This window comes from Pinus tabuliformis, chromosome 9 (assembly GCF_031772625.1).
Source record: "Pinus tabuliformis cultivar Carrire ecotype Pingquan chromosome 9, CPIR1, whole genome shotgun sequence".
Classification (NCBI taxonomy): Eukaryota; Viridiplantae; Streptophyta; class Pinopsida; order Pinales; family Pinaceae; genus Pinus; species Pinus tabuliformis.
The window spans coordinates 1265538209-1265552104 of record NC_142307.1 but is presented as its reverse complement, the minus strand read 5'-3'; positions in this window follow the sequence as shown (position 1 = coordinate 1265552104).

The following is a 13896-nucleotide window of genomic DNA, read 5'->3' as shown; positions in this document are numbered from 1 at the left end:
GAGGTTCTGCATAGATTTCTTATAAAGGGGCACCCGTACTAGAGCTTCCCTCATGCGAGTTGGAGTATGATACTCTCTGATTTTTAGACTGTGGGCCAATGTATTCCATCGGCGGGTGCAAGCGTGAACACAGTTGTCCCCTAACAGTCTCTCCATATCCTCAAAATGCACTATGGCCTGGGCTTGCTGATCCATATATTTCAATGAAGCTTGAGGGTCAGTGGATAAGTGTTGGTGTGCTGATATTAATGCAGTTGGATCCCCTAGTTCTGCTCTAATTAGTAACGGCTCATTCAGCTCTCGGTTCATGACCGCTTTGGCTTCTGCTGCTCTTTTGTCTTCATGGTTCAACCATGAGGCAAGTGCCATTAACTGCATATCCCCTAAGACCGTGTTGGGATCCCATGAAACAACATTAGGAAGGGCCAAATTATGGAGGTAGAACTCCGATAGTTTGGCCTTATCCTCAAATGAACTGGTATTGCATAATTCAGTGAATTGTTGCGGGTCTTGGAGCTGAGAGATACCCCTTTGCGCAAAGGTGTTGATTTGAAATTGTAGCCATTGGTCTCTCAGGTACAGGCCATAGGATTTGGCCGGCTGTCTGCATGCATTGTATAGCATCCATGGCCCAACTGGCCATGCAGGCCAATTGTGCCTCTTTCTGTTGTAGCTGTTGCTTGAGAGCTTGCACCTCAATTTGTGCTTGCAGCTCTGCTTCCTGTAGATGCGTGGTTGGCTCTCCAAGACCAGTGTGCAGTTCCTTTTTGCCTTGCCGTTATGCTGTGGTGTCCCCGGAGGATGTGCCTGTTCCTCTCCTCAGCTCCTGTAGCTGCAGTCTAAGCTTTTCGTTTTCTTCCTGTAGGAACACCCGTTGGTAATTTGCCACGTGTTTAGCCATGGCTAATTCACTTCTGGCCTCCTTGAGTTGCTCCTCCAAGGGGCCTATGTCCGCCACACCTTTTGATTTGGCTATTTTCATCCACGTGTGTGATCGTACTCTCTCTTCCTCCAATGCAAAGAACAGTCGCACAGTGAATTTATGTGGTATAATTTTACCAGCTTCCAAGAAGTTATAGTATGAGCTCAGACTTGGCTAAGGGCTAGGCTCCAGAATGTGTTCTTTTTCTTCTTCTCTTGGTGGCTCTACTTCTCCCTCCCTCGGTGGTGATGAGGGTGCTTCTCCTTCCATTCTCTCTGTTTCCTTAAGCCGGGCTAAGGTTTCCTGTAGAGCAGCTTCAGCATCCTGTAGCCGGGCTTTTGAAGCCAATTGGTCTAATCTTTCTTTCCAAGTAGTTGTTTTCGGGCTCCCCCTCTCATAGGTGACTGATATCTTTGAGGGGGACCTCTCCTTGGGCGAAGTAGGGGCATCATCTATAGTGATTGGGCTGCTGGATGGAGGCTGTGGCTTGCCCGTTTTTATTCTCACACTTCTCCTGGCTTTAAAATATAGAGGGGCCTCCCTCTTTCTCTTTTCCTTGGGCTTAGGAGGTGTACTGAGGGCAGCCAGCACAGCTGCTGCCTCCCTTGCAAGAACATCGGCTTTCTTTTCCCTTGGTTTTCTTTTCTCAGGGCTTCCTGTTGAAGGCCCTTTTTCAGTTGATTTCGGGCTTCCTGTAGAAGCCGGTTTCGGTTTTCCTGTAGGAACAGGTGGCACCACTTTAGTTTGCTTTGCTAAGGGTGTTTTACTTTTTGACTTGGTCGAGGCTGCTGTCGAGGTGTCTTTGCTGATGTGGACCTGCTCAGTCTTGTCCACCCTGCTTTGTAATCTCTTCTCTCGAGGTGTTAATATGGGTGCTTCCTCTTTCTCCTTGGCACCCTTTTTCTCTTGTTTATCCTTTTGCTCAGTCTTTGGTGTTTTGGCCGTGGGTCTCTAGCCTTTTTATTTCTTTCCTGCGGGTACTGACTCCTTCTCCTCGCTGCTGGAGGAACCAAGCTCTTCAGTCAACATTTTTATATTGCCATCCTTGGTTAAATTTCGGAAGGCTTCCCATGAGAGAGGGACCTTGTATGTGTGGAGTGCATCCTCCACGAGGAGCTTAATGAGCCCGTGATGAGCTACCTGGTCTGGTGTGCCCTCCCTCAACTTGGTGGCACATTCAGTCATAGACTGCAATAGAAAGTAGGGAATGCTTAATTTTTTCTCTGCAGGTAGGTCCATCTAGTGCCTTAATTCTGTGAGTAACCGAAAATGGTACCCATACACAATACTAAACCGACCTTCGCAGGTGATGTATTTCATGATTTGGAGGCTGACTTCGCTCCAAAGTGGCAGTAAGCTAGTCCTGCGAACCCCGTTCTTATCTTTTGAGAACTGCTCCTCTGGTGGAAAGAATTCTTTCTTAGCCTGTTGGCCTAGTTTCCTCTCTTCTTTGTCCCATGGTACTCCCATTGGGAGCTCGGTAACCTGGCTGATGAACTGTGGGGTGAGTCTGAGACTCAAACCCCTGAAATTGACGGTGGCTAATGTCTTTGATTTCGGCTTCAGAGCCCGCAAGAACTCCTCTGCCACCTCATCATCATACCCCTGCAATTTGTCGCAGAACGACATCCATTGAGCGCGGGTGAACAGCTCCACCACCTCAGGGTTCTCTCTTAATTTCTTAGAGTCGGTTGGTTCCTTTCTGATGAACCCACCCGGCATGGTGAAAAACTGCTACGTTGGCTGGAGGTGGCGGATGCAACAAACTAGCCTTTTGGGACAGAGCCACGCATACAATTCACGAAAACTATCTCTAGATGAGTTTTAACAGAGCTTTAATTACAAATTATATCCTGTAGGAGACTTTACATACAACCCAACGACAATTCATGCAAACGGCAGACAATACTTGCATTCCTTTATGAGCAGACTGTAGAACGTCGACTCCGCCACCCTTGAAACCAATTGCATGGGAGGTAATGTTCAGGCTTACCTTTTTAATTCGCCACCTTTGACGTGAAGAGGCCCAATTTTCTCGTGGCAGTGAGCCTCCTGTAGAAGCAGCTTTCCTGTAGAAACAGCGCACGGGTTCTGGAGAACACTGCAGTGATTCTGCGCTCTCTGTGCTACTTAACAGACGTTTGAACGGCCGAAGACTTGGAGTGTCGAGCTTCAGAGGAATCCAGATGCTAACTCGACTTTCAAACGGCTGATGATAAATGCGTGGGGTGGCAATCTAGCCGATAGATTTGAATCCGGCGGAATCCGTGGCGTGGGGGTGAGCTGTCCCTGCTGGACCGTTGGGCGACGTCACTTAATCATTCTACTGCAAGTTCCCTAACTGCCGCATCATTCCCCACAGATCCGCCGCCGTCATTTCTGTTAAAACGTGCTTCTCCCCGACTAGATGGCTCTCACGTGTCCACTACCCGTTCCTTTTTCCACTACCACCGGTTACACATCCGACTAGACCATCTGACTGGTCAACGTGGCCAGTCGAATGGCCATACGACTGCTCAACCCATTCACTTCACACTTGCAAACATTTCACAGTAAAATTCATGTAATTCGACGGAAGAAAGGGCGAGGCACTTACCTGTGCGGCCGCGACATGATTCTTCAGGCTTTTGGACGACGATGACTAGATTTGTTTATTGTTGCTTGATTGCACAGGCCCGGAGGTTCCTCTTCACAGGCTGCTGAAGATGAAGCTTATGATTCGGCTGCATGTGCCCGCGTTATCATTGCATGTTGCAGGCAGTGGAATGGTGTACACTCTAGTTGGCTTAACTGCTACAGGACTCCTGCAGGATGTCCTGTAGCAGTTTCTCCTCCTCGGGTGCATGCTGAACGATGAAGACAGTGGCATCCCGATCACGCTCACAGGGCCCTTGGATAGCTGTGATGGGTATTGCATGGCACCTCAGCATCTTTTTTCATTTAAACAGCGCTTCCTCTTGATAACTCAATGATTTGTTTTGATTGTGCAGGTACTTTTATTGCATGTCGACTGGGGTGGTAGCAGGAGGTGACAGCAGTGTGTGATGGAGGAAAGAGTAGCTTGCATGCCTCCATGTCGAACCTTGGTCGTTAGATCTCCTCACACAATTAATTCTGGGCCGTCCCAAACTTCTACAGGAAGTTTCCTGTAGAAATACAGAATTTTCTGTAGAAAGTCTGCACCTTCCTGTAGAAGACTAAGCTGTGATGAAATCGTGCCCATACCTTGGAGAAGATGAGTGTTCTTGGAGGAGGTGTTGGTGAGGTCTCTTGGCAGCATGATAAGGATCCTTGACTTCGAGTTGAGAGACCTCCTCTCCTTCATAGAATACCTGCAACCTGCATGCATTGCCACATTATAAACTTGTTGTCCTTGTCTTTTTTCTTATTGTTTTTTTCTTTTTTCTTCTCTTTTTTTTTTTTTTTTTTTTTGAAAGATAGCAGGGGCGCCTCAATGAGGTTTTCACCCTTGCCATCTACCTTAAGCGCCTCAGAGAGGTTTTCACTCAAGGATCTTTTTCAAATCTTTTTTTTTTTTTTTTTTGAAAGACAATAGGGGCGCCTCATTGAGGTTTTCACCGCTACCACCTGCCTTGGGAGCCTCAGAAAGGTTTTCACCCAAGGATCTTTATTTTTTCTTCTTTTTATCTCCTTTTTTTTTTCTTTTTTCTTTTTGAACTTTCAGGGTATGCCCAAAACAGAGGCAGAACCCTTCTCTATGACCAACACTGATTTCTCCACAGTTTTGATGAACTCTTGTCTTGAGAGAGGTTTCCTGTAGATCTTCAGTCGATGCCCATTGACAAGCATGGGGATGGCCTCCTCATCAATGGTCTGAATAAGAACAGATCCATTGTCATGAAATTTTTCCACTGCATATGGTCCCAGCCATCTGGTTCTCAGCTTCCCCTTGAAATCTTTATGCCTGGAATCATACAGCAGCGCCCAATCTCCTGGCTGGAATTGCTTGTCATTGAGGTGTTGGTCATGCCACACCTTTCTCTGAAGTTGAATCACTTCTGAGTGAAGGAGGGCCTGCATTCGGTGCTCGTCCAGTCCATTCAGCTGCAATAACCTTTCTTGTTGGGCATGGCTGAGATCTAGGTCCAGCTGAGCTGCCAACCTCAAAGTGTTGTATTCAAATTCAATTGACAGCAAATCTTTCTTCCCATAGACCAGCTCATAAGGTGTGAAGCCGGTTGTGGTCTTCCAAGTGGTGTTGTAAGCCCATGTGGCCTCAACCAGGCGATCTGCCCAATCTTTCCTATTGCTGCTCACCACCTTAGTCAAAATCCCTTCTAATGCTCTGTTGGTGACTTCCACTTGCCCATTTGCATAAGGATGATAGGGGGTGGAAGTCCTATGCTTGATTTTGTGATGAGCTAGTAGGTCTTCAATTAAGTTGGATGTGAATTGGCTTCCTTGATCGGTGACTAGCTCTCTTGGGTAGCCAAATTTGTAGAAGATGTTTTCTCTTAAGAACTCAGCCACCTTTTCTTCTGTTGCCGCTTTGATTGCGTTAGTTTCTGCCCACTTTGTCAGGTAGTCAGTGCACACAATGATGTAAGACCTTTGCCTCGAAGGAGGGTTGATTGGACCCACAAAGTCCATACCCCACTTCTCAAAATGGCTCAAGAGTCACTTGAGGTTGGAGAGGCATCTCATCCCTTTGAGTCGGTTTCCCCATTCTTTGGCATCGGTCACATTGGCTGATATACCTTCTGACATCTTAATGAAGTGTGGGCCAATAGTAGCCTGCCTGCAGGATTTTGAAGACAGTCCTCTTTGCTGCAAAATGTCCTCCACAAGGCCCATCATGACAGGTGAGGAGGATATCAAAGACTTCCTCCTCCCTTACACAATGCCTTAAGATCTGATCAGGGCCAAGCTTGAACAGGTTGCCCCCAATCCAAGTAAATGAGGCACTTTTTCTGATGATTATGTTCTTCTCTCTTGAGGATAGGTGCAGAGGGAACTGTGCTGAAACAAGGTAGTTTGCTATATCCGCAAACCATGGAGAGAGTACTGAGATAGCAAACAGATGTTCATCGGGCATCTGGTCATCCATTGTTCCATCCTCATCTGCAGATAAATCCAATCTAGATAAAAAGTCAGCAACAACATTTTCCTTACCCGGTTTGTCAACGATAGTCAAATCAAACTGCTGCAACAAAAGTAACCATCTAATAATACGAGCATTCACATCTGGTTTATTCATTAAATATCTAATTGCAGCATGGTCAGTATGTACAAATGTTTGATAGCCCGTGATATAATGTCGGAACTTGTTCAGTGCATGGACCACAACCAAGAATTCTTTCGCAGTTACAGTGTAATTCAGTTCTGCTTTGGATAAGTTTTTGCTGACAAAGTAAATGGCATACAGAATTTTTTGTTCGACTTGTCCTAAGGCTGCCCCTATGGCTTTGTTCGAGGCATCAGTGTGGATGTGGAAAGGTAGGGCCCAGTTTGGACCTCTCAAGATTGGGGCAGATACCAACTTGTCCTTTAATTCATTCAAAGCCCTCTGACAATCGTCAGTCCAAGTAAACTCCACATCTTTTGCCAACCGGCCAAACAATGGTGAGGCTAGCTTGCTGAAGTCTTTAATGAATCTTCTGTAATACCCTGCTAATCCTAAGAAACTCCGAACATCCCTTACCTTTTGGGGAGGTGGAACCTTCTTGATGAGAGCAATTTTGTTAGGATCCACCTGTAACCCTTGGCAAGAAATGGTATGGCCTAGCACGGTCCCTTCAGTCATCAAGAATTCACATTTTTCAGGACTAAGGGACAGGTTCATCTCAATGCATTTGGTTAGGAATTTTCCTAGATTGGACAATGCTTCCTGGAAGTTGGACCCATAAGGAGTGAAGTCATCCATATAGATTTCCACCGCATCATGGACCAGCTCAGAAAAGATGCTCAAGACGGCTCTCTGGAAGGTAGCAGGAGCATTGCATAGCCCAAAGGGAAGAACTCGGTAGGCAAAGGTACCCCAAGGACAAGTGAAGGTGGTCTTATCTTGGTCTTTCGGGCTGATTTGGATTTGGTTGTACCCGCTAAACCCATCTAGGAAAGAGAAAAACTTCTTTCCTGCCAATCCATCCAACACTTGATCTATGAAAGGTAGAGGGAAATGGTCTTTCTTGGTAGCTTTGTTCAGTTCTCGGTAGTCCACACAGATTCTCCACTTCCCATTTTTCTTGGGAACCAACACCAGAGGGGACACCCATTCGCTATCTGAGATGGGGTAAATGAATCCGGCATCCAACAGTTTTTGCAATTCTTCCTTGACAATGTCCTTAAGGGTTGGATTCATCCTCCTCTGGGGTTGCCTAACCGGCTTACAATCCTCTTTGATGTAGATGTGATGGGTACAGACCGAAGGATGGACTCCTTTCATCTCCTTATAGCTCCAAGCAAAAGCATCTAGATGACTGGCCAACAGACTATACAGCTCCTTTTCCTGAGAAGGAGATATGGAGGAGCTGATATTTAACGTCCTCTCAGGGCCGAACTCCACATTCTTGACTCTGGGAGTGACAGGGTTGGTCGCACAGAGGTCCACTAAGGTGCTGGCTTGGGCATCCTCCACCAATTATTCTAAGGTCAGTGCACTGGGAGGTGGATTCTGGATCAAGGTCTCAATCAAATCATCCTCGATTGGGGGGTCTCCCCTAGTGGTGTCTAGGGTGCACAAAGGTGCTGAGTACACCTCATCCTCTTCTCCTTCCTCCAACCAAAGTGGTAAGTCATGCTCTAAGGAGGGTTGGGCAGGAGGGTATAAGACTAGCTGCTTGGACATCAGACCATTTTTTATGGTCATGTTTCCTGCACGGCAGCTTATGTAAGCATCTGCAGTGGCTAACCAAGGCCTTCCCAAAATAAGAGGATATCTAGTGAGCTTTGCCTTTGGTTGCAGCACCAAGAAATCTGCAGGATATTCCCAAGAGTCAACAGAGACCAAGGCATCCTCCACAATCCCTTCGGGAGTCACGGTGGAGCGATCTGTTAGTTGTAGGACTGTCGAGGTCTTCCTCATGGAACCCTGAAGGTTGAGTTTGAGCATGGTATCCCTGGTCATCAAATTAATGGCAGCCCCCAGATCAATCAAGGTGTGAGGTATGATGGTGCCATTGATGTGGACATCTACTACAGGACTCCCAGGATCTAGGTACTTTGGGTAGATGACTTGTCCCAACATAAGGTCAGATAGTTGTCCGATGACATTGATGGTTGAAGCATCCCTCTTTCGCCTGCCTGGGTGTTTGAAAAACTTTTCCTTAACCAGTTTTTTGTATATTGGCACATCCTTGATGGCTTGGAGAAGTGGTATTTTCACACACAACTGCTTGAGCTCTCCCAGAAGCTCATCCTCCTCTGGGTTGGGTTGTGTGGTGGTCGTTAGTCTCTCAGGAAAGGGTGGAATAGCCTTTGGTTCACTTTCCTGTTTGTCTTCCTCGTCCTCTAGGGGAGGAGGTTGGCGATCCGGAAGAGTCTTTCCAGATCGCAGATTGATCTCCTGGATCTCCACAGCATAGGTAGGGCATGATGTTTCCCCAGTGTATACCTGCTGGGCCTGTCTGTTGTTGGGGTTCGGGTTCGGTTGAGCAGGCATTTGAGGTTGCCTTGGAGGAGCAAGAGGTAATGGTTGAGGTTGAACTGGTGGTGGAGGCAAAATGGAGGGAGGAGTGTTGTACTGGGGCCTCCACCCCGACGGAGGTGCATTCCACTGAGGCTGTGGCTGGGCATGTGAGTGATACAAATGAGTAGTGGGTTGAGTATGGTACTGAGGTGGATAAGACCATGGAGGAGGCACAGACCATGAAGGATGAGCAGGGGGACCCCAGGAAGGCATAGGAGTAGATTGGTTGGGGCTGTAATAAGCTTGGGGTGCCCCTTGCATCCCCTGCTGGTAAGGTCTAGGTCCTTGTGGCCTCCTTTGGTTGAGGAAATAGAGAGGTTCAGTGGGGGCTTCTGTCCCTTGATACATGGCTTTAAGCCCAAGTAAGGTTGGACATTGATTTGTGGGATGGTCCTCCTCACAAACAAAACATACTTCAACCGAATGTAATGGGCATTCGTTCTTAGGGTTTCTCCTTGTACACCTAGGGCAGAAGATAGCCAAGGCCCTCTCAGCTTCTTCCTTCTTCTGCTGGATCCTGAATGTATCAAGTTGCATGGCAATGGTCTGTCTCACCTCACTTTTGAGATCCTCTAATTGATTTGCAAACTCATGTTTGGAGAAAGGAATACCAGCTGAGAGGAGGTTTCCTCTACCTCGTTTCTGAGCTGCCCTAGAGTGGTTTCTAAAAACAGTCTTTATAACCTCATAAGGCAGTTGGTAAATATCTCCTCCAGCTAACATGTGAAGGGTATCTAAGAGTTCTTCAGGGACTCCTCGGAGCAGGACCAACTTGAGGGATTCAGGGTCAAGTGTGCACCTGGCCCGTTTATAGCTAAGTTGGAACCTTTCCTCATAATCCTCTAAGGACTCATCATTTCCCATGGTCATTCGGAAGATTTCTCCCTTGGTTTCCTTGGACCTACAGTAGTCCCGGTACTTGGTATTGAAAGCTTGCTGCATCTAAGCCCAAGTGGTGATACTGTTCCCAGGTAAGCCCATGAACCAGCGTAATGCTGCATCCTTAAGGGTTGAGGGGAAGAGTTTCAGCTTCTGCTCATCTTCAGTATAGTCATAGGTTCGACAAAGGACAGCAAACTCAAACAGGAAGGTATCAGGATCTTCAGTAGTCAGTCCATGGAAGTGAGGTAAAGCGGAGGGGCTAATGTTCTTCATTTTCATGTCCCCATTGGTCTCTCGGATGGGGAAGGCACCTTCTATTCTCTCATCTTCTCCTCTATTGTCAGCCATGGCTTCAGATGGAATGGTCTCTAATTCTTCTTCTGCTATAGGATCTTCGTATATCTCAGGAGGTTCACCTATAGGTTCTTCTGGATCACTGTCACCGAAGAAGAGAGAAGGGTGACTCAGTGATGTAGTGGGGGTGTTGGGTAAGAATTTGCCTGTTTTATCTCGATTCCTACGAGGCATGAAATGGAAAGACTTTTGATTGCTTTTGTGTTTTTTCTCTGGTACCTGCAAAAACTGAAACAGATTGATCTACAACTAACTATCTTGCTGAAATGAAAATGCAGAATTGAAATGAAAGCAGGAAAGAACTAATCTACTTTGCTCAAATGAACTTGCAGGAATGGAAATGCTAGTCTACCCTTGCAGAATTGAAATGCTAATCTATGCTTGCAAAAATGAAATTGCGGAATTGAAATCTTAATCTATGAAAGCAGGAAATGTCTATGCTACTTTTGTAGAATGGAAATGAAATAAACTACTTGGCAGAAGGCGAGAGTAGAAAAATAGAAGAAAAGCAACAATTACTAATACTCTGACGCTTCCCCGGCAACGGCGCCAAAAAGATGGTGGGCCCCAGTATTGTAGCAATAATGCTACAACTCCTAGGGCTTCCTTCTCTAATTTTATCAACCCGGTAGTTCGTAACAAACTTGGAAGCGACGGTGCTGTATGCACAAGTACTAGCTCTTGTCGCAACTGTCACTTGGTCAGCTGGCACAAGTCCACTAGGGATCAAGCCAACTTCTATGAGTTCTCAGAAGAAGCTTTTTAACCGATGAACGAAAGCTACCTCAAAGGAAATTAACCTACTGCATAAAGGAACTGAAAGCCAACAAGAAATGAAAACCCTAACTAACCCTAATTCTACCAGCTAGTCCTACTGATGCAAAGGTGGGAATGCAAAATACTGGAAGAGGTGCCATTACTTCTAGGAAGGCGAGATGCATGTGTCTAGACTACTTTGATCTAAATAAAACGTATTTTTGTATTTTTGTTCAAGTTGTTGGAATTATTATGTGTGTGCTTCTAACTGGGTCTTGACTGTGCAGGGATAGATCAAGGAGGGGAATGCTTGGAAGAGGTCAGGAAGGCTCAGAGAGGGTCTAAGGGATCCCTAACATCCTTTCAGAGAAGTTCATAAAGTTCAGATGCTTGGCAACCGTGTTTACAAGCTTCTACAGGAAGTCTGCAGGGGTTTCTACAGGATGTTCAGGATTTCTACAGGAAGTCTGCTAATTTCTACAGGATGTTCTGCAATAGGATTTTTGGGTGATGGATGAGTGGAAGGGGCTATATGGATGGTCAAGGAGGTAGGAGGGGAGCTTGTGATGGCTTATGGACAGAGAGATGAGATGAAGAGGGGGTGAGTAAAGCTGGTGGGTCTAGAGGAGGTAAGAGGAAATGGAAGGCCGAAACGGTAGAATCACGTGGGTGATAGAAGAGTTTTGGAGGTAAGTGGTCTAACTGAGGGAAGAGTGGATGGCCTAGGCACGGCTTAGAAGGATACGGGAGTGAGAGAGTGGTACTGCACAGTGTAAATGAAACAAATCATCCGTGTCTTGCACAAAACCGAGATTTCATCAACCTATTCTCACTGTTTTCATAAAACTATAGAACAACAACGTGATTTTGTAAGGAAACTCTTGCATGGTATTGAAACAACGATTCATTCCACAAGATCTGAATGCATGGATGTTGCTACAACCGAGAACATTGCATCAAAGCTTGTAAGAACATGTAAAACTGTGTTTTTGGTGGGTGGCACGGGCTGCAATCCCAATCTCTAAACAGAGGTGGAAGTGAGTGTGCAGTCAACCCTTTTTGGAGCTCCGCTTAACTCTAATCTCCTTACTCTAATCTAAACTACTGAAAGCAACTTTTTTCATAAAACTAACCTACTCAATCACATCAAGAAATTCAACTCAGCAAACTGTGTTTCCAAATGCATGTAAAGGGAAAGAAATACAATGCTGAAAGAAAAGTAACAATACAAAGAAAGGAGGTCTATTGCTCTCAGGTTGGGCCCAACCCCGAGAGCTATAGCTCCTCTAAGAACTCAGAACTGAACTCAAATCTGCCTGCCTTTTATTAAAAGATAATAGTCATAAGCCTAACAACATGCCAAAAATGGCTTACAAAGAGCAAAACAGAGCTATCAACTCGTAGTCCAAAATGAACAACAAAGTTTCAAAAGTCCCCATCGAAGGCTATAACCTCATCATTTATACATTACAAGGGCCAAGCTGGCCTCCTAAATTAGTGGGGTTTGGCTGTCCAAACTAAGAGTAATCTGTTGTTTCCTTTCAATCCGTTTGGCTGCCTTCTAGCTCGGTGGTGGTTGGAGCTCGGAGTTGGGGTGGAGATCACGAGGAAGGCCATTCAAGGCTGTGGACAACCTTCCTACAAAATCGCAATCCCATCTTGGCTGTCTCCTAGCCTTCATCTGCGTGGTTTTGCTCCATTAAATGTCAAAAAACCTGAAATAAACATGTGTTAGCCACCTAGGAATAGTGACTGCCCTCCTTCGTACAAATAACATGAATATACTAAAAATGATGCATAAGTGATGAAAAATGAAGGGTTGAGCAAGGGTAAATAGGCCAAATGAGCCCAAAATGTTACCAAATTTGGGGCTCATCACCATCCAATACATAAGGGTGAGATAATAACATTGTCGACCCTGTCAGTGTGCCTCTAAATCGAATTGTGATGGAATATCAACATATTCTCTCTATTCTGCCCCTCGTCATTATCTATCCCCAAGGACGGCTATGCATCCTCCTCCATCATGGCCTCAACTTGAGCCTCCAACTGCTCCTCCACCGACAACCCATCATCTAAAACATCCTAACCAGTCAACGGTAGGTGACTGTCGTCCGGTAACTCTGTCATAGATCTAGACGCCTCTGTACCTATTGGATCATCATCAACGGTGGAGATGTCTCCTAACACATCATCAACGATGGACATGTCTCCTAACACATCATCAACCTTTGATGTGTTGTTATCACCTAAAATTTACTAAGTCACAACATTGGGTACCTCATCAGTTTTCGGCATCTCATCAATGGGTATATGCTCAACTATCTCCTTACCAACCACGGCCCCTTCAACTACTTTTTCATCTTATTCATTGATCGTTCTCATCATCTCTGCATAATTCCACTGAATTCTCACTAATTTTTGCATGTCTCATAGTTCACAAGACTCCCAAAAGGAGAGGGGTGCCTGAATGGCATGTCCCAATGATTGGTATGCCCTCCAATTTGCTGCCAATAACTCCACATCAGTTGCAATCATGTCTTGCCATCTTGATGCATTATCCATAACTTTTGGCATGTATATTTAAGAATGGTCCTGATTCCCAATTGTGTTATGAATCAGCTGCTCCCTCACATCAATCATCATTTATTGCATCATAATCACCTCATTCAAGGTTACTTCCATGTTGTTTAATTTTAACCTTTCTTTGGATCCCATCATTTCTTAGACTTTTATTATGGTCTTGTCATCACTTGGCTTGAAGCCCACAGCTTGGCCAAGATCATTCTCTAGCACAAATGTAGTATCTAACTAGAGAAATACAGTGAAATATCAAAACATGAACTAGCTACAATAAAATAAATAAGCATGCAATCTGAAAACTCCACAACAACAACAAATTTAGAACATTGTTGAGAAAAAATAATAGAGCTGAAACATTTGATTAAATATCCAATGAGAAGTTGAGTAAAAAATATAGTGGAATGTGTGCACCTAAGCTTGCTAAAGCAAGCAGGAAAAACCCAAGTGAGAATGAAGAAAACTCCAATATGAAATGGCTCATTGTTGTATGCTCTGCCCAAAAATTTACTGTTGCTACTGCTAGAGGCAAACTGATATTTGAGGCCTCAAATCTGCTCCAAAAAATTTTAAAAATTAGAGAGAGGATCCTCACATCCCAAACAATAAAACCCAGAAATCGTTTGAGTTGATTCTAGCTGACTCGAAATGCTCAAATAGTGTGAAAATAATAGTTATGCCAGTAATTCACCCTACTATAATAATGATTATTTTATATTTGAATATCTTCCAAAAAAATATGAAATTTTAGCCA